Here is a 23,380-nt window from a genome sequence, read left to right on the forward strand (position 1 = left end):
CTTAACCCCTTCCTCGCCATCAGACAACCTATAACAACTGAAAATACAGAAGTGTACACCAGAAGAGACTTTACGGATTCTCTTCTAGTGTTTCCTTTCTTGGGGCCCTGTGCTACCAGCTCTCCCATTTTCCTATGAAGAGAGTATGCTTGTTTGCACATTTGAATGCAGAACTGAGCCTTAAGACCTTAAGTTCTTTTCAGCTGTTATCTTTGTTATTCTACACAGTCATATTTCCAACCTTCTCTTTAAGAAAAATATATTTTCTTTCTCATTTACTTGACCACTTTATCTTATAACTCTAACTTGTCTGCCTCCTGTTCACTGCTTCCTTCAGAGAATCACAATTATGCCCCCATGATTCTGACTTCCCAATAAAACTGAGATTAACCAGTGAGAGACGAGAAAGCATTTCTATCTTGCTCACAGCTGCCAGTTCAAGGGACCCAACAAGAGTGTTCATGTCTGACTCTTCCTTGTTTATCTAATCATTTGCTCTAATGAATCGTTTCCCATGGGCTTTTTACATACAAACAGGTTTAATGAAACAATCACACCCTGTTTACGGCAATTTATTAACTGGAAAGAGGCTGTCTTAGCTAATAGAATTGTTATGTTTAAAGTGTTTCCTTCAACTCTGTGCAGAAGCAAAGATCCATCAGTAAGTGTACAACGTGGTGAACTATTCATAGCTTAATTTTCTGTACCTCTTGTTCAATGAAGAGGCCTGTAAGGGTTTTTGCCTTTTTTCACAGGTGCCACCAGTGCTTCTGGACAAGCAGTTTTCAGAATTTACGCCAGATATCACACCCATTATTCTGGCTGCCCACACCAACAATTATGAAATCATAAAGCTCCTTGTGCAGAAAGGGGTCTCTGTGCCCAGGCCACATGAGGTCCGCTGTAACTGCGTCGAATGTGTCTCGAGTTCAGATGTGGATAGCCTCCGCCACTCTCGATCCAGACTCAACATCTACAAGGCTCTGGCAAGCCCATCGTTGATTGCTTTGTCCAGTGAGGATCCTTTCCTTACTGCTTTTCAACTGAGCTGGGAGCTACAGGAACTGAGTAAAGTTGAAAATGAATTTAAGTCAGAGTATGAGGAACTGTCACGGCAATGCAAGCAATTTGCAAAAGATCTCCTGGATCAGACACGGAGTTCCAGGGAATTGGAAATTATTCTTAATTACAGAGATGATAATAGCTTGATAGAAGAACAAAGTGGTAATGATCTTGCAAGATTGAAACTGGCAATTAAGTACCGTCAAAAAGAGGTGAGTGTGCTGGAGAATATTTAAGCATATTTAGTAGTAGTAGTGTGATAGATAATAGCCTGAAATAGATCGTTTTAACTGAGACACATTGCTGCTTATCTTTTTCTCTTCTACAGAGTATCTTATTTTTTATATATATTTTTAATTAGATTAATTTGAGTAGCTGGTATACTTTGATAGTATCAAAATTTAAAATGTTCTGTTATAGCACGGATCCAAAGAATTTTTTTTCTTTTGCGTCTGAATAGACATAGTCTCCAGTAGTTGTGCTCTGAAGAGCTCTTCAATAATAGGATGAGAAACATACACAACATACTTCAAATTGGCTTTAATTTTGTTTGACAGAAAAAGGAGGCTATGTGTTTAAAAACCTGCAAAATACTAGAGATCCTTCTATAGAGAGGTTTGTTCAAAAAATAGCTATTATATATAATACTGAAATGTGAGATTAATAGCAATGCATGACTGCCCAAAACTTTGACATTCAAATTCCTTTTCAAAAAGAATCCAAAATGGAGACACCTGAGTATTGGTTTCTATGACAATTAAAAATTCATGAGTTTGCTTCACTGAAATAGATATTCAGTTGGAATCAGAGGATATCTGCATTTCTTTTAAAAATACTCAAGTTCTTATGTGCATGCGAAAAGAAAAGAATCAAGACAGAAAAATGTGTTATTCCTAACACAGTTCCCCGGATAATTCCAAAACTTCACTTGATACCTTCTCAACATCATGTCAGAATGTGTTTTATCATCTCATTTGGAACCTGTACATCCAAAGTCAGCTGAACTGTGGAAGTATATAAGCAAGACAAATGCCATTAATAGTTATATGTTACTTTTTCATATAAAATATGGCAAAGGCTTAAGAAACTCCTGTGTTATATTGAACTAGTCTATCTATCACTGCTAAATCTCTTTTCTGCAAAATATAATAGTAAATGCATTAATATATTAAGTATGTTAGAAAGGTTTCTGGGAACAATAACCAAATGTGATGATTCTGTTGTCCATTTGAGATACAATTTAGTAATGCTAAGAAGTTACGAAGGCAGGGACGTACTGCAAAAATGTCTCAATTATTCTCTGACTTGATAAGTCTTCTAATAAGCATTGTTTCTTTCTGAAAATGTATTGCATAACTTTATATTTGATAGTATAATGTTTTAGGCAGCATATTAACTGCCTTCATAAATTACTTTCAGATGGTACTATTCCTGACTTTTCTTAACAGCTACTATTTCTGTTTCATGAAATGCCAATCCTGTCCTACAGTAATTTGAGAAATTCTAGCTTGGACTTCTGTTTTCCAAAGGATTCATGCATTGAAATAAAATTCTGACCTCAGGTTTTTTTTGTTTTGTTTTGTTTTGTTTTGTTTTGGTGGTTTGGTTTGGTTTGGTTTGTTTAACCTAAGCACAAAGCTTGAATTTTCTTAATTTGAGATAGAGACAGTGAGAGACATCCAGAGGGTGGCGTGTTTTTTATAGATGTATCTGATTCCTGTTGCTGATTACACTTCATTGATTCTTCATAATAGGAAAAATTAAAGCAATGTTGATTTAGTGCAACAATTCCAAATCAGTGGATCTTTTATATTTTATATACATTTTTCATTTCTATAAATATTTCCCACTATCTCTAACATTTGAGTCTCCTTGAAGTAAAATTTTTATTAGATTTTCTGTGTTCCTAAATGTATTTCCTCCTAGGGGCTGGATCAAATAGTAGCCACTGTAACTGATCACTCATTTTATTTCTGATTATTACAACAGTATTCTGATAGGTACAGGTCCAAGGCAAGAAACTTACCTCAGGCATAACAAATGCCTGGAGTCTGGCTGTCCCTGTCCGTATGGATCATGATGAAAACAGATCAGATGGGTCTCTCTATTTCTTGTTAAGGATGTTACAAGAGCCATTGAATCCAGCAGCCTCTAGGATCTGGGGATTCTTTTGACCCAGGCACTGGAGCCCAGCGAGGATCACGTGGAGGCCTTGGTGTCTCTGTCCAGGCACAAGCATACTGACTGGCTCTGCTTACCAGCCCCCTGATTGCCTTCTCTCTCCATTTTGCCATGTTTGTTCCTCCCTGATCCTTCCCCATCCTTTACCCTTCCCATTAACATGCCGTAATAAATTTTATATAACCCCACAAGACCCCTCTGATATCTCATAATAAATCTGAATTTTCCATGAGTTCCATGAACCCCCTCAAACATCCCATAATACTCATGTTAATTATATTTTTCCCTCCCTATGATCATTTACAAAGTTGAGGCTGACTCTCCTTGAGGCAGTCACAGCCAGTCCTTTAATGGCCCATTCTTCAGAGGCTAAAGAGTCTTGGTCTTCGTCATTGTCTCTATTATACCCTGGTTTCTGTGTTGAATTTATCACTTTTCTTGTTGTTTTTTTATTTCTATTATACTAATTAACCCTCAAGCAGATAATTAAATGAACAGATAATTCAATGAAGCAGATGCTCTCACATTTCATATACTCTTGCATTACGACTATCCAAGGTAAACTTGATCGCAAACAGCAGAGGCAACTATAAATCTAATTTTTAAAATGGCAGGAAAAAACTGTGGGCTGGATTTTAACTAGCCTGTTAATTTATTATTTTGGATTTAACCTGTTTAAAAATACTGGTTTGGGGTGCTGCCTTTGCTTCCTCTGCCTTATGTGTCTCAACCACCAAGAGTCAGTTCTCCACCAAAGACTTTTTAATTACGACAGGAGCAAACATGGATTTGTTGGTTTTTGGTGCTATCAGTTCCAGTTACTGTCTTTCTTTCTCTTAACTTGCCTGCTATCCCACAAAATAATAATAACAAAAAACCCCAACACAAAACCCACCAACAAAACAGCAAAACAGACAAGAATGCATTGTCTTCCATTCTTAACTTGCCACCCATCCTTAACATCTCAACTTTTATTCACACTATTAGGAAAGGACATTGTAATGCTATATTGGGGCTGAGGTCAGAGCTCCATGAGTAAGTAACCAGGTCTGGTTGTTCAGAACATCCAGTCTGAGTCCAGAAATCACAGCTAAATATAACAAAATAATGAAGAATGACGACAAATAAAATAGGGACATGTGATCTTTAAGGTTCCTTCTAACCCAAAGCATTCTATGATTCTGTGATTCTGTGATTCTATGATTACTTTTTTTTTCAAGTTGAAAACAACACCAAAAATTATTACCAGTAGTTTCTCTTGGCATTAATAAGCAAGTCAGTATGAAACACATTACAAACCTTGAAAGGACTGAAGTAGGCTTTGGATAATATAGCTTGGTTTAATCTCAAAGACACAAGACTGGGTACGAAGAGTAGATTTAGAGTACTTGTAAGAGAAGCAGACAAGTGGATGGTGAAGAATTTTCGTTGTGTAAAGAAAGGAAGATTGACAAACGTGAGAAAAGATAATTATGAAGCTGGGAGTTGTTGAGGAGCTTCAGAATGATGTAGTGTTTGATCAAATGTAGATTGCCGACAACACCAAGCTGTGTGGCGCGGTCAGCACGCTGGAGGGAAGGGATGCCATCCCAGGTGGACCTTGACAGGCTTGAGAGGTGGGCCCATGCGAACCTCATGAAGTTCAACAAGGCCAAGTGCAAGGTCCTGCACCTGTGTTGGGGCAACCCCAAGGCCAAATTCAGTCTGGGCAGAGAATGGATTGAGAACAGCCCCGAAGAGAAGGACTTGGGAGTTCTGGTAGATGAGAAGCTCAATGTGAGCCAGCAATGTGGACTTGCAGCCCACAAAGCCAACTGTGTCCTGGGCTGCATCAAAAGAAGCATGACCAGCAGGTCGAGGAAGATGATTCTCCCCCTCTACTCTGCTCTCATGAGACCCCACCTGGAGTACTGCGTCCAGCTCTGGATCCTCAGCACAAGAAGGACATCGACCTGTTAGAGCGAGTCCAGAGGAGGGTCAAGAAGATGACCAGAGGGCTGGAACACTTCCCATACAAGGACAGGCTGAGAGAGTTGAGCTTGTTCAGTTTGACACTCTTGAGCTATTTTAATAAGCTTTTCTCTGCCTTTATATTGAAAAACTAAAGTAAATACATAGCTATAGCATCCGTGCGTGGTTATGTATCATGTTGAGGTGTAGATAAAGAAGCAATAACTAAATTTGCTAAAAGATACGTTCAGGAAGGAAATTTTTCCTGATCCTGAATTATCTTTTTTAAATGATTTATTTAAAACATTGAACCATTCCTAAATTTTCATTTCTCTATAGAGCTGAATAATCAATATTTACCAAACGTTTGGCTGCTTCTCTACTAAAACTCTCCCTAATGCCTCTAGTTGGTCTTCTAACAGTTCCCACTTCCCAAGGGCAGGACCTGGTTTTCTGAGTTGTTAGCACCTGAAGAGCCTCAACTGGCAAAGAGGCAAAGAAAGAGTGAAAGAGGGAATGCATTTTAACCATTTAACACACTTAAAGGTATTTAGGTTAAAAAGAGTACAGACTTTGTTAATAAGAATTTCAAGGAAAATATTTCAGGGAAATCAGCTTCAGACTAGCTTACTCCCTTATTTGCAGGCAGACAAGAAACGAGACAGGACTCCCTCACATCATGGATCGACTGTTTTTAACATAAACCTATATGTTTCCGTAAAACACACACCAGAGATTACTGATATGAGCAATATCACTAAATTGTTAATTTGTAAATTAAATCTTAAATACAATAATATGATAATCACATTTCATAGATCAGTTCTTGCTTTCTAGGAAAATAGTGCTGCAGGATACAAAAAGTTGTTTGTTACTGATAATAAAAGCCATCTGTTTGCTCATGCTCAAAAGAGAACTTTTGGAAATGCCTCAGTGAAATGGAAATGTTTCACAATAATATACAAAGTCAGTGAAATTTTCAATGAAAGCATGTCAAATAATTTCAAATTTGTCATTTCATGTTGATGTCTAAACATTTCATTTCAATAAAGCATTTTTTTTTCAGTTCTGGTTTCTTCTTACTTCACTTGGACTTTAACATTTTTTTACAATGTAATGCTTATACATTAATATGCATACAATGCATTGATATGAATACAATGCTTATATCATCCATATCATGCTATCATCCAAAGCCATATAAATACGATAGAAAGCAAAAATTATTCCTTATCAAAATTGAATATCTCAACAATGCCTAGATAAAATAATTTTAAAGTACTGAAAGGAAAGTTACCATGTTCTTGGTAATGTTGGGGGTTTTTTAATTTTTAAACTTCCATTCTGTTGGGAACTTTGGTTTTTTACTTAGATATGGAATATAAAATATGTCTGGAAATGCTGGAAATTTCCGCAGAGCTCCTCTGTCAGCAATTCAGTTTAAGAGTCTAAGTCAAGCTTTGTGACTGTCTCAGCAGAATTTTTCTTTGGAACCACAGATTGATTTTGAGTAATTTTAGTAGCTGTTATAATGAATTTGTCATTAAAAGTCTTTCAGGTACAACAGCCTAGATTATTGACTCTGCAAGCAAGAATGACTTTAAAAACCCAACGTCTAACAATTATCCTGTGATTAAAAAGAAAATCACACCTGAAAGATAAACAGAAACACAGCAGACATGTGTTAGCAAGTATATGAATATTGTCAAAAGACTGGAAAGGTGCAGTCAGAAGTCTCCATGTAAAAAACAACAAAACCCCACCAAAAAAAAAAAAGACTGATAATATTTGGACATTTTTAACACCAAAGGAAGATGTGTTTAGTCTATGAATCCCATAACTGAGAGGAGTGATATATGTACGTTTGGGTCCATGTCTCCAAAAGACCAATTTCTGCAGACTCTCAGCTATAGTATTCAAAAAGTTTGATAAACATTTTTCCAGGCAAGAGCCAGGTACTCTAAAACAGGTCATATGTTTGCTTTGTAAATCATGCAAAAGTCTCTGTGTTTATAGATAAAGACTCCACAGATTGTTAAATAGCATAAATTACATAAGTAGCTTATCCGCTACACATACTTAAAATTTTACTCTATTTGGTTATCTATTACCTCAGAACTGAATGAAGTGTAGGTGTCCCTGTGGAAGCTGTACTTATTGCTGCTAGAAAAACATGTTCTTTGATCACAGGGTGGGAGCGCATCTGCTTAATACAGCATTTTAAATGCATGGTGAAGCAGTCCTCCCAAAGTATGTGAGCAAATTCCTTATACAGTCAAAAGACAGAGGTATGCGCAGAGCGAGATCCTGCCTGCTCAAGATAAGACATCTAAGTTAATTCCAGAGACATCTCTCCCTACTCCCTTGCCTGGGTAAGGAAACAGGGCACTGAAGAATTACTTCACTAGGCATTGAATGCAAGTTAGATGACTTATTACATCAACCACAATTTTGACCCTGTGGTAACAGAGATTTCAGATTCTGAAGGCTCAGAGCCCACATAAGGGGAAATGAATCTCAGAACTAACTTTTTAATGAGGTCTCAGAAGGCATCAATAACCTTTGAATGCTATATGCTTCTCACAAGTTGCAACCCTCTCATCACAGTTCTAGCTAAACTATTCATGAACTGACACCAACATCTTTTTATTTTGAAGACTTGCTAGAAGTAATTAACTCAAAGAGGAGGAGACTTGCTGTTAATGAAGTACAATGGAAATCTCTCATTTCAGTTTCTTTTCTGCATATTCCTGAAAAGAAATGTTGCTTGGATGTCTGCCTCAAGCAGGAACAACCAGTAGTGCATATGGCTAACCAGCAGTGCACAACCCTTCTGTTCGGATGTGACTGGCAGCAACAGAAGTTGGCTTTTGGTTTGAAGGAGTTGCTACTAATGCACCTACAACCTTCCCTACAAAACCTGGGGTGGATTTAACACCACAAGCTAAATTTTTCTACTTACAATAACAAAACATTTGCTTAACAAACAAAATTTTAGAGAAAAATATGTCTTTGACAAGGCGAATAAGTAAGGTAGCACAAAGGGTTTCATTTTTAATGTAAAGTTATAGCTATAGGAATTTACAGACCTCTTTCCTCACTCAATGTACTTGCTGGGATCTGGCTGTTCTTTCTCCCACCCCTGCAAAAGCACCTAACCCACAGCTCAGATTAATTAGTTTTGCTGGGTGATGAGCCCCAGACTGAGCTGTGATCGAATTTGCATCTGCCGGCTGCCTCCCTTCCTCCCATGGCCTCCATCAGCCGTTCCTGACCGCTGCCACCCCCTCCCTTGTGCAGCTCCTCCCTCGTGCTCCCCATACCTTCTGCCATAGCTGAGTCAGCAGCTGTGCTTCTCTAATTGCTGCAAATCATTTTGGCAAAGCCCAAGAGCTTCAAATAATTTGTATTATTTCAGCTGTAGTAACTGCCCTTGTAGCATGAAGAGCTCATACAAGCATCTAATTCATAGAGGAGTATTTAACTCCTTTCTATTTTTTCTGTTCCTTAGCTCCCATGACACTCTTAAGCAACCTCTCCTCTATCACATATCTTCTAGGAAGCTCTTACATAAAGCCTCCTGTCCTCCTGTCCGTGATCTAACCTTTCCATGCCTCTGCTAGGTACAATCGGCCTGCGATAGAGTGGCTGCTTAACTAAGGCACATTTGAACATGCTGGCTGAAACTTCTGCATGCTATTGCAGCGCAAATTTTTCCACTGCTTGGCAGGACTCCCTCCATTAAGATGAACGTTCATTGAACAATAAAACAAGACAGCCAAAGCAAACTTGTTTTAGGCTTGTCTTCTGGTTCTTTTAATCTACCTTCTCTTTGTTCTACCAGATGTCCAGAGATCATTCTTCTCTTCCCTCCTTACCTCTTGTTTTTGCTGTAGGCCTTAGCTATCAAAATTAAGAGTAAATGGTTTGCTTATGGGTTGCATTCATCAGTATGTACATCCCTTATCAAACAAAAGATTCATGAGAAAAACAAACTCTTGTCCTATGAAGTCATTCTTGTGCCTGCAAAGAGATCAGACCTTTATTCAAATTTTTGAGTAGAGAGTAAAACTTTCTCAACTTTACAACTGTAGGAGTTAAAGCAGAAAAATGAAGAGAGGTGTTGAGTCTGGCACTAGTATGACAAAGGGGAGCTCATGTTTGTGAAAGTCATGTCACTCTCAAGTTTGACTATTGGCATTTGAACTTCTAGGGTATTTTTCACATTGAAAAGAAAACGTTCACACAAAACTATTAATAAGTTCTCCTTACAGAGATGTGGCTTTCTTCTGCAAATAATAGGGTGACATTCTTCTCCACTCTGTTCCCTCTTCATCAGGTCATCCACAGGCCATCTCCTTTGGCATGGTCCAGCAGTGTCTCCCATTCTCCTTTGACCCCCTTCCTTCTAGTCCAAGATTTGATAAATTCTGATGCACAGTGGAGGTATTATGAGCAATGAGAATTTGACAGCACTCAGATTATGCTCATTTGACCTTTGAGCTTTCACAATCTATTATTTCATATTTAGTCCAAATACTAGAATAGCTTTCAGTCGATGGTTGGAATTGAGTCACACAGCTGAGAAAATTAGGAACTCCCTTGGTGGTTATTTGGACACATAAAATACACCAGGAGACTCTATATTCTTTTGATACCATCTCAATAGCTTTCCTTTGTGATACATTTAAACATCTTTTCTCCTTTTTATTGGCACACTCTAGGAATCTCAAGATACATATTTATTTCTTTGTCACCTTTTGTCTCCTCTTTTTTCTAGTATTCCATCCCTTTTCTTACTGAATTGCAGAGACCATTGCCCATTACCCATTGTCTATTGCCCTATCCACAGGGCTGGTCCTATTACAAATATTCCTGGGCCCCATCCACTACCACTTTTTTTGCCTCCCAAACAGGGAAGCTACAGACCCGTGGCAGCAGCAGGTAGGAGCTTGAGGCTTAAAGACAACCATTCACTAGACTGAACACCAGGAGAACAGTGTCTCATACCCGTGCAAGTCTCATGCGTTTCTGTTGAATCTTGTTTTCCCTAAGTGACTCCATCTTGGGAGACACAGCAGATCAAACAGGATTCCTAGGACCAAAACCCCTTGTAAAGACACATAGGTTATGAAAGTAAATGTCTCTTGTTTCCCAGGCTTAGTTACAGAAGAGACAGTATGGTTAAGTCGACAGAACAGTGGATGTTAGCCCTTGCTTTACTACCAGCTTGATCAGTGAATTCGGAAAGATGACTGCAAGTTAGATTCAAAAATAGAGTCTAGATATCTGTGGCTTCTGACTAACTTTGTGAGTATGTAAACTCCCTAATCACTTAAAGATTTAGTGAAACAATCACTTAGGTTGCTATCTGTGCCCTGGCTATTCATCCAGTCACTGAAATCCATGTACGTTGAGTTTCCTGGTGCCTTATTCATACCTCAGCCCCAAAAGTATTCCCAAAGGGGAACGTGAACTCTTTTCTCTCTCTGAAGGGATGCTTCCTGAGAGTGCCATAACCATGGTGAGGGTCCCAATTTACCCTGCCTTGGGGTTGTCTCAGTCCTTTCTGAGGAAGTTGACAAGTGTGCTTCAGATCAGCTTGCAAAATGGACATTGTGGCACAGCTGGCCCACAGTCTATACACAGCTTCAACATAATTTTCCATGTCTGCCTCACTAGGTGGATCTTTAGTCTCTTGTCTTTCCACAAGAACCCAGTGCTTTCATCTATGTGCAGCAGCGTGCCTTCAACCACTTACCACCCTCTATTATGTACTGGGATTATAGGATCTTCAGAATATGTTTTGCCTGTTGTTTCTGGGTTTTGTGCTGTGCCCAGCTCAATCAGGCCTTAGTTTCAGGTGGGGGCCTGTTTGTGTTATTGTAACACCTTGAGAGCAGGAATTAATGTTGTAAGGCTGAGTGCAGCTCCTAATGATGAAGGGTGAAGTAAATACAGCAGGAAATTTTCATTTCTTAAGACTATTATTTTACTTTTTTTTTTGTGTGGATAATGCACTCCTGAAACTGGCAAAACAAACAATCTAGTGGTTCATTTCTGCTTATTGAATGAAACTAATCCAACCTACCTCAGCAGAAAGAGGGTATGGCTAGAGGAGCCAATGGTACTCATTGACGCAGTTTCTGCCTTTGTGTTACCTGATAAAGTGTCTGCTTAGACCTGCCACAGAACTGCTCTGTTTCTTATGCTTCAGTGAAGTTTTGAGGCCTTTTTAAAGTTTAAATCTGCCTAAGAGAATGTCTTCCTGGGCAAAGAAAGGGGATTTTTATTTATTTCCTTCTGTGAATACAGCATCGGATTTTTCTTTGCTTGCTTCTGTGAATACAGCATCATCCATTTTTTCACCTTAAAATAAAATCTTAGCTTTCTTTTAAAGCAGGACAACAAAGTAAAGATTATACCTTTTGAGGGCAAAACTCCAGAAGAAATTGCTGTTGTTAGTTACAGCCTCAGTTGTCTGGAAAACAACACATCAATATCTGCTAAGTACTGTTGTGGGCACTGAGGGAAGGATCGGAAAAAAAAGCATGCTGAGTTTTTACTGAAAGACTGTGAAAAGCTTGCTAGTTTTGTTGCTTAAAGAAATCAGTTTTATTTTGTTAATATCACTAATGAATATAGAATATAAAGAGTCTTTCTTCTACTTCTATGTTGCTTAACTTTCCCGGTAATTTCACTTACATTTATATGGTGGTAGATTTATAGGACCTGACACAACTTAAACCACTGCAAAGGCATGCTGAACCAGAATAAAAACAGGAGAGAACTGAAAACACATTTTATTTTTCATGGTGTTTTTCAAAAAAATTTGTCTCACAATAATGGAAGTAGACCATTTAGCAAGTTAAATGTGCTGCATGTTGTGCTTTGAAGGCACAGTCAGGAACTGGTCTGCTCATCTGGTGTGTAACTGCTTTCATTTTTTGGGGTTTTTTTTTTCTGCTTAGGCAAATGCTTAGCAAGACCAGGACAAAGAATTCAGATTGCAGACTCATTCTGGCTTGTACACTCCACATTAGAAGGTGTGTTGGGGATTTAATAGATCAACAGTTTTCCTTTATACAATAACCCATATTTCCTGTGTCATGTATCTCAGTCTTGTGCAGGTGTCTTGGATGTACTTGGGCATCTCAAATGGTACAAGAGATGTAGGAATTCAAACCTCTTTAAGGTCTGCCTGTTGTTACAGGTGAGTTAGGTGTGTAAGCACCTGTTACAGTCAATGGGTCCTAGACCGTGATTCAGCTGAACAGGCAAAAGAGGTCAACTTAGTTTCCTGAGCACAGATGTCTGGTGGTTTTTCAGATAACCTAAGCTATCTGGGATGAATAAACAGAGCTGGTAGATATGGCACGATACCTACAGGGGATATCTGCCCTTCCAGACCAGCAACCAGAGGCCAGAATACTTCAGGACATCTGAAACAGCACTAGATGTCTGTATGTAGGTGACTGAATCGTGTGTCCATATGTAAGGTAAATTTCTTCCTAGGATCCATTAACTGTATTAATCAGATAGTCGCTGATGATAGGAGCTTAGTGTAGTAAGGCACACTACTTACATCTGCCTAAATTTAGGTGATTGAAACTCAAACTGGATCCCTAGTCTGTGGTAGTCATTCATGGAGAGGAACAGGCACTTGTAGAGTATTATTCTGTTTATCTAAACTAAAATTAGATTATTTACCCTTTAGACCTGTCTTTTGTCCCCATTGGCTGGTGAAGAGAGGTCCTGATGACTGTCTTAAACTATATTTTCTATAGTTAAAATTATAGTGGAATTTATTTCAACTTGGATGTCCGGTTTTCCAACATTGAGATTTTCTCTGCAATACTGTCATCTACTAGTGACAGCATAGGAAGGAAAATGCCTTCTGGGATCACCATTTTATAATGCCACTTACCCCTCAATACCATATACAACAGCAACTGGCAATGTTTCTTAGAGAACATAAGTCACACAGCTGTGTGATTCAAGGACTGTTCCTTTCTTTACAACCAGTGACCTAAGACTATTCTTGACCAGCTCCATGCAACTATATGTCCATTCTGGAGGGCCAGATTTCCCTGTCCTCTGCATGTGTGGTTGAATAGCATCTTGACTGTAGTCAGCGTCTTAAGTTGCTCTCTTTCTTTGCTTCTTCTCTGTTGTCCCCTGACATAATGAATCCATCAGTATTTCCACTCAGTTTTTTGTTTTATTCTTGGCTTATTCTCTAATCTCTGTGGAATCTCCAGATAGGGTGGGTTTTGGTTTTTTTTTTGTTTTTTTTTTTTTCAGTCTTTCTGCTTTAATTCAGGTCCTGCCATTCTAATTTGATATTTACTGTTTCCACTACTGTATTCACATCAGATACTCCTCTAGTGAAAGATGCAAAGTTTTAACAAGGAAAACGGATAATTAAATACTTTGCAAAAATAAGACATTTTGAGGAAAGATTTTTAAAAACTGAAAACTTTTGCTGGGAGGACAGTAGGCTCAGCTGTTGGTGAGCACTTGCAAACAACAAGGACTTGATACGCAAGGATTTTACAGAGTGTTTTGAAGAACAGGGGAAAGCCAAACATGAATGCATATGAATAAAAGAAGAAACAAATCCACAGTTGAACATCCTCTGATATTTTCTTTATCAAATCATGGCTTTCATGCTTTGAATGTGTGTCGTTCTCAAATAATGTTGTAAAAATGTGAGGGTCCTTAAAATTTGTGGGAGATAAAGACCAATGAATATCTTCAGCAACTAGAAATTGCTGAAGGTCTAAAAAGTGCAACATGCCTATGCTCTGTTGTCCAAGTACAGGACCTGGCTTATTTTTTAGGTGGATGAAGGGGAAAATGAAACATTTTGCTCTACCTGCTGTGCAGAAAATATAATAATATTTAATTATCAGGGTAATGTAGTCATTTAAATTAGAGATTGTTCTAAATAGCTAACCTTAAGAGCTTCATTAGCAGCCCTGTTATGGTTCACAAAAAGACATTACTCAGTTATGCAGTGTTTGACATTAAGACAAGCTGAAAGTGTAACAGAAGGTAGAAAAGGTTTGACACATTATTAATAAAATTTTTTCAAGGCTTGGACTCTTTTTTTCTGCCCTCTTAATAACATATAGAAAAAACTAGAAATAGCTGTTCCCATAGTGTGTTTGTTTGTGCCGTGAGTTCCTGACTCATTCCACATAACCTCAAGTATTTGACTAAGGTACCTATATCAGCAGCCTAGCCTTGGGTCCTGTCATAGTCAATGGGAAGAGACAGACATCTCCAGACAGCAACTCAGGCCATCTAAGGATAAAATAATTTTTGTCACCACCTGCGTTACTTACACATATTGCAGAGGAGACATGGGATGACTAAATGTGTTGTACAGGCTAAAAAGAAGGTAAAATACTTTAATAAGAATAGCATGATAATTTCTGGAAGGTAAGTGACAGTGGGCATAAGCTAATTTTTGTCTGGATATCCTGTCATTCTGAGAAATGGAAAAGCTCCCTAAGCTGACGCAGATGAACCTTGAGGGCCCACTTACCGGAATCCCTTTGGCAGTCTAAGATGCAGCTTCCCTTCTAATGCATCATGTGATCTAAGGGTCTGCCTTAGCAGGCAAGTTCAGAGAGAAACCAAGTTTACCACAACGACTTATCTATATTGTTTGTACACAGTTACATATTTAGACTTAGGGGGCTTAGACTCACTCGGGAGTTCATTGGAGGGGAAAAGCCTAAACAGATGATCTTTAAGGTCTCTTCCATCCCAAACCATTATATGATTCTATCACTATATATTAAAAGTCTGTCTTGCTTTAGGGACAAGGCCTCATTCATGGACTGGTCATGTTTGAGTTATAGAAATGGTCAAACAGTCTCAGATCAGCTCTTCCTAAGCGATTTAATGTTTCCGGACCTAAGCTGCATATAGATTAAGAGCTGACAATTTGAACAGAAATATGCAAGCCCCAGAGTTCACTGCACTAATGTCAAGAACTAATGTTCTTGAACCTGCTCTTCACTTTTCAAAGAAATGTAACTTCTCTTTGACCACCATGATCCATGTATCCACCTTACAGAGGAGCTGGCAATGTGTCCTTGGAAGATAGCTTTATAGGACTTGTACTGTTTGCACAGGCAGCACCTTCCTCCCATCAAAATCAGGTGTTTGGGAGCCTCCATCATGCCATAATGGGACTTTTTTTCACCAACATACAGAGATGGGGTGATGATTTTAGATTTTGCCTGGAGAAGCATCATGCAAAGCTGCATTTCAGAGGTTTGGTCTGAGGGAAAAATCCTCAATTTTACATTAAAATTCTCAAGATTAGATGGAAAGTTTTGCACAAGATAACTGTTGCTAGAGCAGTGACAGTCTGCAAGACTCCACTTGTGTTGAGCTATTTCTTCATCATTATTTCCAAAGCTGGAAACTTGTAGTGGACTTATTAAAAATCAAAGTCAAAATCTTTAAATAAAAAGACAAAGCTTTTATACACACTGAAAAAATATTTTCTTTCAATGCATGTGACCCTGTTCTCAGTACAAATATATCAGTCAAATCACATTAAAGGTGAGTAGCATAATCACACTTGAATGAGGACAGACCGTCATTTTCATTATAGTAAATTAAGGTTCAGTCTTCCTAACCTGGCTGTGAAAAATTGTTCTCTGCTCTGTACTAAACCTTGGGAAAAGTTGTGTGGGAGTAGGAGCACTTTTTCTTTTCACTGACAGATCTTTCCAGATATAATAATTGTAAATTACAGGATGTATATGATGATTAAACAAGACCTTGTCAATACTTAGTATTGGTTTGAAGTTGGCTTGCTTTTCTGTTGAAACTTTTCCAGTTAGTCTGCACATACCTGACAACAGAAACACCACTTGGACACTAACTAGATTTGTGGCCAAAGAGATGTCATTTGCCTTGAATTTATCAAGGTTTGACACAATTTCTCACAATATTGTTGTGTCCAAGTTAGAACATTAAGGTCTTGATGGAAGAACAAGATAGGTAAAAAAACTGTTTGGATGATAAAGCTTAGAGGGTTGTGGTTAATGGGTCATACTCCACCTGAAGACAGGTAAAAACTGCAGTGCTGCAAGGACTTGGGGGTGCTGGTATATGAGAAGCTCAACGTGAGACAGTAATGTGCACTTGTAGCCTAAAAAGCCAACCGTGTCCTGGGCTGCATCAAAAGAAGCGTGGCCAGCAGGTCGAGGAGGTGATTTTCCCCCTCTACTCTGCTCCCGTGAGACCCCACCTGGAGAACTGCATCCAGCTCTGGATCCTCAGCACAGGAAGGACATGGACCTGTTAGAGCAAGTCCAGAGGAGGGTCAAGAAGATGACCAGATGGGGGGAACACCTCCCGTACGAGGCTGAGAGAGTTGGGCTTGTTCAGCCTGGAGAAGAGAAGGCTCCGGGGAGACCTTATGGCAGCCTTCCAGTGCTTAAAGGGGGTCTACAGGAGAGATGAGGAGGGACTCTATCAGGGAGTGTAGCAATAGGATCTCTCTCTAATACCCTCTTTAATCTGAAAGAGGGTAGATTTAGATTAGTATTAGGAGGATGTTTTTTACTGTGAGGGTGGTGAGACACTGGAACAGGTTGCCCAGAGAACTCCCTGGAGGTGTTCAAGGCCAGGCTGGATAAGGCTTTCAGCAACCTGGATGAGGCTTTCAGCAACCTGGTCTCGTGAGAGGTGTCCCTGCCCATGGCAGAGGGGTTGGAACTAAACGATCTTTAAGGTCCCTTCCCACCCAAGCCATTCTACGATTCTGTGATTCTGTGACGCCTCTGTACTGTCCCAGATTTATCAGTGACCTTGAGCAGATGAAGGAATCCACTCTTAAAAAGTTTGCGGGTGACACTGTTAGAGAGACCAGCTGATATGCTCAAGAAAGGGCTGCCATTTAGAGGGACTGAGACAGGCTGGAGGAACAAGCTGACAGGAGCCTAGCAAAATTCAACAAGGACATATCCAAAGTCCTGAACCTGGGAATGAAGAAGCCACTCCAGTGACACTAGCTGGGGACTGGCTGCCAGGCAGCAATGCAAAAAAGGAGCACCTCCAGCTGAACAAGGACCAGCAGCAAAGAAGACTCATAATAACCTGGGCTGAATTAACAGGCCCATAGCTGAGGTAAGTGATTGTGGCCCTCTAACCAGCATTCATTCAACCACATCTGGATACTGCATCTAGCTTAGGGTCCTTCAGTACAAAAGATGCATGGATAAAGTGGAGCAAGTTCAGTGGAGGGCCACTGTGGGTACTGGAGCACTTGCCCTCTGAGGGGGAACTGAGAGAGAAAGGTTGGTTCAGCCTAGACCAGAGGTGACTTCAGGGGGAGCTTCAGGGCATTTAAGCAATGGAACAGGTTTCCTAAACAGGTTGTGCTGTCTCCTTCCTTGGAGATTTTCAAGACTTAACTGAATAAAGCCTTGAGTAACTCAGTCTGATCTTGCAGGTTTGAGCAGGAGGCTGGACAGAGGTCCCTTCCAGCCTAAATTATCCTATGACAGGAACTGAGGAGTCATATTCATTGCAGACAGCATGCTTGGAAATCTCTATGAAGCTGTACAGAGGATGACAGATACTTGCCTGTCTCTTCTGTGATATTAAGAAAGGTGACTACCTTAGTCTTTCTCATGCGTGTTTGCCGGTATATGCCCTGGCATTTCAGCTGAAAGCATAACAAGAGGAACATTTTTGTATCTTCTTAGCCCTTAACACCTTTTAAGGGTACAGAAAAAATATTGCTGTTGTTATTAATAATGTAGAAATACTCCAGGGATATTTAGATTTACATATAGTTCAACAAGTTTGAAATAACCCAGCAATATGAATTTTCAAATGGTTAAGGAAGGAAAGGGGTAGATCAGTATAAAATTACATATTACATCAGAAGACAGAATATGAAACTGTTCAGTTTACAGATTTTTTTTTTTTTTTTCCCCAGGAATGAAACGTAAATACTTAATATTAGAGGTAAAAGTAGTAGCAACAACAACAACAAATTAAAACAGTGGACTGTTTAGCAATTTTATATTACTCTTCCTCTACCAACTTTTTGACAAATATGATACTACCTCAAAACATTTAGGTGAAAATCATTATCTTGTAATTTTCAAAAGGAAAATTAATACAAAAATAAATATTATTCTCTCAGCCTTGGGTCCTTTGACTTCTATCTCCCCTCAATTTCCATGGAACAGATGGGTTTCGTAACAGGTCCAGCAAGTTCAGTGCTTCAGAAAAACATTTCCCCAAAGCGGTAGTGAGATATATCTGCCATCAAGTCTTCTTTTCAAAACAGGAGGTGAGTTTTCGCCTTTATAAACTGTCAAAGTTAGAGAATTAAGGGATTGCTGTGTCAGATCCCTTGCTGCAGTTTCTAAAATTCCCCAGAAAAAATAGTGATGTTAGATTGTCTTTGAAGTTCTGAAACAAAGGACTAAATGAGCTTGCAGTTGAAACTTAAGAGTGCTGCTTCAGTTTCCGCACACAATTACCATGTAATTTAGTTGACATTATAGTTGAGTTACCAAGTATGGATTGTTTTGGCTGCCATCCTCTCTGCCTCTCACTGAAGGGTTTGGATGCTGAAGAAATCACAGTTTTGTTGTGGTGCTGGAAGCTGGAATCAGGAGCACTACAGCTTCTGTCAGGGTTGGAGCTGACTGGCACAGAGTAGGCAATAGTAAGGAGTAGAGAGGAACAAGACTCTCACCACCATCACCTCAGCAAGGTGGTATTTGGGGAGTAAATTTGAGAGGGGGTTTGTTAAAGGAAAGGTGTTGCTTCCCTTGTTACACTATTTGATGGTATTAGCATGAGACCTTTACAGCTGCAGGCTGGATATGGTGGAGAAAAATAGTTACTGAACATGACTCGAGATCAGGAGGCATCAGCTAGCCTGTGTGTGGGTCAAGGCAGAAGGCCTACAGATGGCTGATTTCATTAAAGCCATATATGTTATGCATAAGCACAGGGAATGGGAAAGGTACACATGCAATCTAAATTTAAAATGCACTTCACATAGGAACGTCAATGTTTTTGTGGGTTTGCTTTGCATTTTTGCTTTGTATTCACTTATATCTTACTATACAATATGTTTCTTCATTCTTAATTATAACATATGTCTGATTCTTGAATAAATTTCAGTTTAGGCGATGATGATTTCATGCATATGATCAGGATACATCTGCTTAACACTACAGAGGAGTGCAAAGGAAGCAGAAGAAAATATTCCTTCGGAGTACGAGTGAGCTATCCTTCACAAGGATTAAGGAGCAGCTTTTTCTTAGAAATGTACCCTTTCTGACTTGCTGGAGCAGAAGCTAGGGCATGCATGTCATGCAGGCAGTGACAACAGCCTTTGGAGTGTGTTTCTCTGTTGGTGAACAAATTGTCGGTGATCTGCTGAGGAAGAATGCAGCCTCAAACCTTCAGGGACTGAAACACAGCCTTGGCTTCTATCATTCCGTGTATGCCTCTTCCACCTCTATCTTTTTTCAAATGGTCATTTTCCTCCACATTTTTGAATAAAAAATATTCCTTTACCTGGAAATATACGCCAGTGTGTTTTACTCCATCTCCATTAGAAATACCTATGGAAGTTGGGCAAACAAAAACATCTCCTGAGTTACTTAGCTTGTAGGCGCATGCAATGGATTCTAGAAACACCAGTCTGACACGGAAACATATCACATAAATTGGTACAACGTTGTACAAGAAGCTGGTCTTTTTCTGTACTGCTAAATGAAAGCAAACCATAACATGACCCTAAGACCGAGTGATAGTAAGGGACTTGTATGCAAACAGGCTGCAGCAAGTTGCAGATTTGCCTTTCACAGAACCATCTGGAGAGGCCAAAACTGGAACCAGGTAAGAGCAAATAGGTAGTGGGGAGGAATGCTCAAATTAAGTCATTTCTCAGTGTAGATGTAGCCTGAACATCCCTAAAGGTGATGCACATTTAAAAACTCAGGTAAAACAGGCTCTTTACTGGTTCCTTCATCACTCTGGTTCTTCACAATGAAAGAATGCAGCAGTGTTCACACACACATATGTGTGTATGAGAACAGTGAGAGTAGCTCCAGGTTTTCATTTGAGGTACTAAACTAAATAGCAGAGCTTCATGAAGGGAAAGTACTACCCAAGGACTGTCATTATTTCTCCAGGCTGACTGTTGCTGGGTACATAGAATTTCATTAACAGCTATTGTAGGTATCTTCCCGTTATGGGAAAGCAAAGTATTTCTTAGGTCTGTTCACAAGAGAAGGTAATTTTCTTCAACCACAACCTATTCTTAAGTGTAAAGGAGCTTTTGGAAAGCAAGTTTTTTGAGCAAGCAGTTATATTCCCTGCAATTCTTTGCAAGATTCATGTTCTGCAGAAGCTGTATGTGGTGGCTGTCAACTGGCCATTCAAGAGCAGTGTGTCTGTACTCATTTAAGACAAAAACTGTGAAGAAAGGTGAGTGGTACAAATAATAAAAAAAAATTGAAAAACGTCATGTCTGAGGGCCAGAAGGAAGGTTCATGGAGGCCACACTTGACTGATATAATTGATGCATCTGCTACAGAATCACATGCATTTCTCCTACAAATGGTCTCGGAATAATGCTCACTGAGCATCATTGCCAAAGACCTATCATTTCAGCTTAGTCTTTATGCAGGATCTGCGTGATTAATCTGGTTTCTCAGCCTTTAACATTCTCAGATAAACACACAGCCAAGTTAAACAAGAGGAACTTAAAGATGAAAACCATTAAAGTATTTTAAGAGAAAGGAAGGCAGATTGAATGACTATATACATTCTGTTCCTAAGTATTAATGAGCCTACAAAGCCAAACCTCCCTTCCACATGTAGGGAACTTTCAAGAGAAAAATATGCAATTTATTGCTTTATTTAGTTTGAATGCCTTTGGAATCAGTCTGTGTTTTTATTTTTCCCTTATCCCTCTAATTCTGTATTCAGTCAGCCTTCAAATGAGTGTTATGCTTTCATAAAACTGGATTCACACTGATTTGGGGGAACTTTGGCATCTTCAGTTCCACACAAGCTTCACATAATAATCAGCCAGTTCTAAAGAAATTGGGAAACTTTGGAGTTCAGCATGACTCCGTTCCTGGCTGTCTTATCACTTGGCTGGAACAGCATAAGCTTGGAGTCAAGAACAGTTGTGTTCATATCCATTTTTTCACATCAGGATGCAGGATGAGACCTCATAAAGCTAAGCTAACAGAATGAAACCTAAATTTGCCTGGTGCTAATGGAAGGTGAATATCACTGCTCTGAGGTTTCTCTTCACACAAACAGGCAAAGAGCCTGAAAATGGAGAAAAGAGGGAAGGAAAAATTTTGTAGTCAGGTTTCTTCCAAATGGCTTAATATCCTGCTCAAATCTGAAAGGATGTTCAAAAAGGGAAAATGAAGCTAATAATGTCTCACTACCTTGTTTTGGCCTCTACAACAAACTGCACAAATGGGGAGCAGCGTGGTCTCTAGTGATGCCCATAGAAATTCTCAGATGAGCAAGCAATGCCCAGAGGAAGAACCTAGTTTTTTTAATCTCTTTCGTACCCTTGCCTCACTCAGAGCTTTTCCCAGCTAATTTTTCTCCAATTAAACTCACACTGCATTCTGTGCTTCAGTTGCTTCAATATATTTGCAACTTCCTCATGGATTTGAAAGGTTGGTTTATTAATTTGTAACTTTTCCTTCTGGCGATATGGCAGCTACAGAAAGTAGACAAAATGGTACAGTGAGCTGGATGTGAGGGAACTCATTGATTCTGTCATATAGTGGACTTGTAACTAACTTAAATCCTGACCCCTTCTGGCTGACCAGTTAGTGCTTAGAAGCCTTACCAGTACAGGACACACAAACTGTTTGGATGTAACATGCTACTGATAATTGCTGACTGGTTCAGTGGTGTGTTTTGTTTTGTTTTGTTTTTTGATTTATACAGCCCCTGGGGCTGACAACAAACTACTCTTTATACAAGTGGCTATTTGTTTCCAAATCAATTTGAGTTGATACCATGATTTACAGGGACTGTATGCTATGAACAGTGCATGTTATTTCTACCTGTGTTAATGTATGAAGTTGCTTAGAATATATATTGATTTTGGTCTCCCAAAAGGAACTTGAACTTTTGAGATTATACAAAATGGGTTTATACTCTCAATTTATTCTGTGGTAGAATGGATACTAGGAGAATGATCAGACACTATTTCTATTCTCTTATCAGTTTATTTTATAGAAAATATTGGTGCAGGCAGCGAACTTGGTGTCAGAGATATCTGAAGACTGCTTTGGGAATAATAGGGAATAATTGAAGTGATAAAAACTTAAGCAAATATTTTTAGCATTATGTCTTTTTCCCCACACATGATGCACAGATTATTACAGGACAAGTGTTTGGAGCAGTTGAAATGGTTTTATGAGTTGTTTGGCAATAATATGGTTCAATGACATGAGAGAGACAGACTCTGCCTCTTTTCAAAGGGAATAACTAATGGTGAAAAAGATCTCAGTAATACCTTATTTTCTGAGAAAAGTAGTTCAAACCTGAATAAATAAATTCAAACCTGTAAACACAATTACTATGGCTCTTACTAAGAATTTTGTTGCCCCAGAAAACACTGCTTGGCTTAGTGCAGGAAGTATGTGGGATCATAAAAAATACTTGGTTGAAAGATATCTCTCAAGATCATCTGGTCTGACCTCCTGCTCAAAACTGGGCTAACACTGAAGTTAAATCAGGTTGCTAAGCAGCCTGCACAGCCAAATTTTGAATATTTACAAGGATCTTCCTTGGACAACCTGTGCCAGTGCTTAACTACTCTCGTAGGGAAGAATATTTTCCTTATATCAAAGCAGAATTTCCCTTGATGCAGCTTGTGACCATCCTCGTCCTTTGATTGTGCTCCTGAGAAAAGCCTGCTTCTGTCCTTAACCTCCCTTTTGGTTGTGGAAGACAGCGAGTCCCAAACATGATTCTTCTCTCTCTGAAGCCGAGCACACCCAACTGCCTTCTTCTCTCCTTGTACATCATGGGATCCAGCTCCATAACCTCTTGGAGGTGCTCTATTGGACTCCAGTTTGCCCATGTCTCTGTTGTAATGGGGGACAGAAAACAGGACACTGCACTCCAGGTGTAG

General features: G+C 39.2%; 1 pseudogene; it reads left to right on the plus strand.

The window, feature by feature from the left end:
* The first annotated feature begins 755 nt into the window (after positions 1-755).
* The window catches only part of LOC104471164, a 46,163-nt pseudogene continuing 23,538 nt past the window's right edge, over positions 756-23,380 (plus strand).

Source organism: Pterocles gutturalis, unplaced genomic scaffold (genome assembly GCF_000699245.1).
Source record: "Pterocles gutturalis isolate BGI_N339 unplaced genomic scaffold, ASM69924v1 scaffold4201, whole genome shotgun sequence".
NCBI lineage: Eukaryota > Metazoa > Chordata > Aves > Pterocliformes > Pteroclidae > Pterocles > Pterocles gutturalis.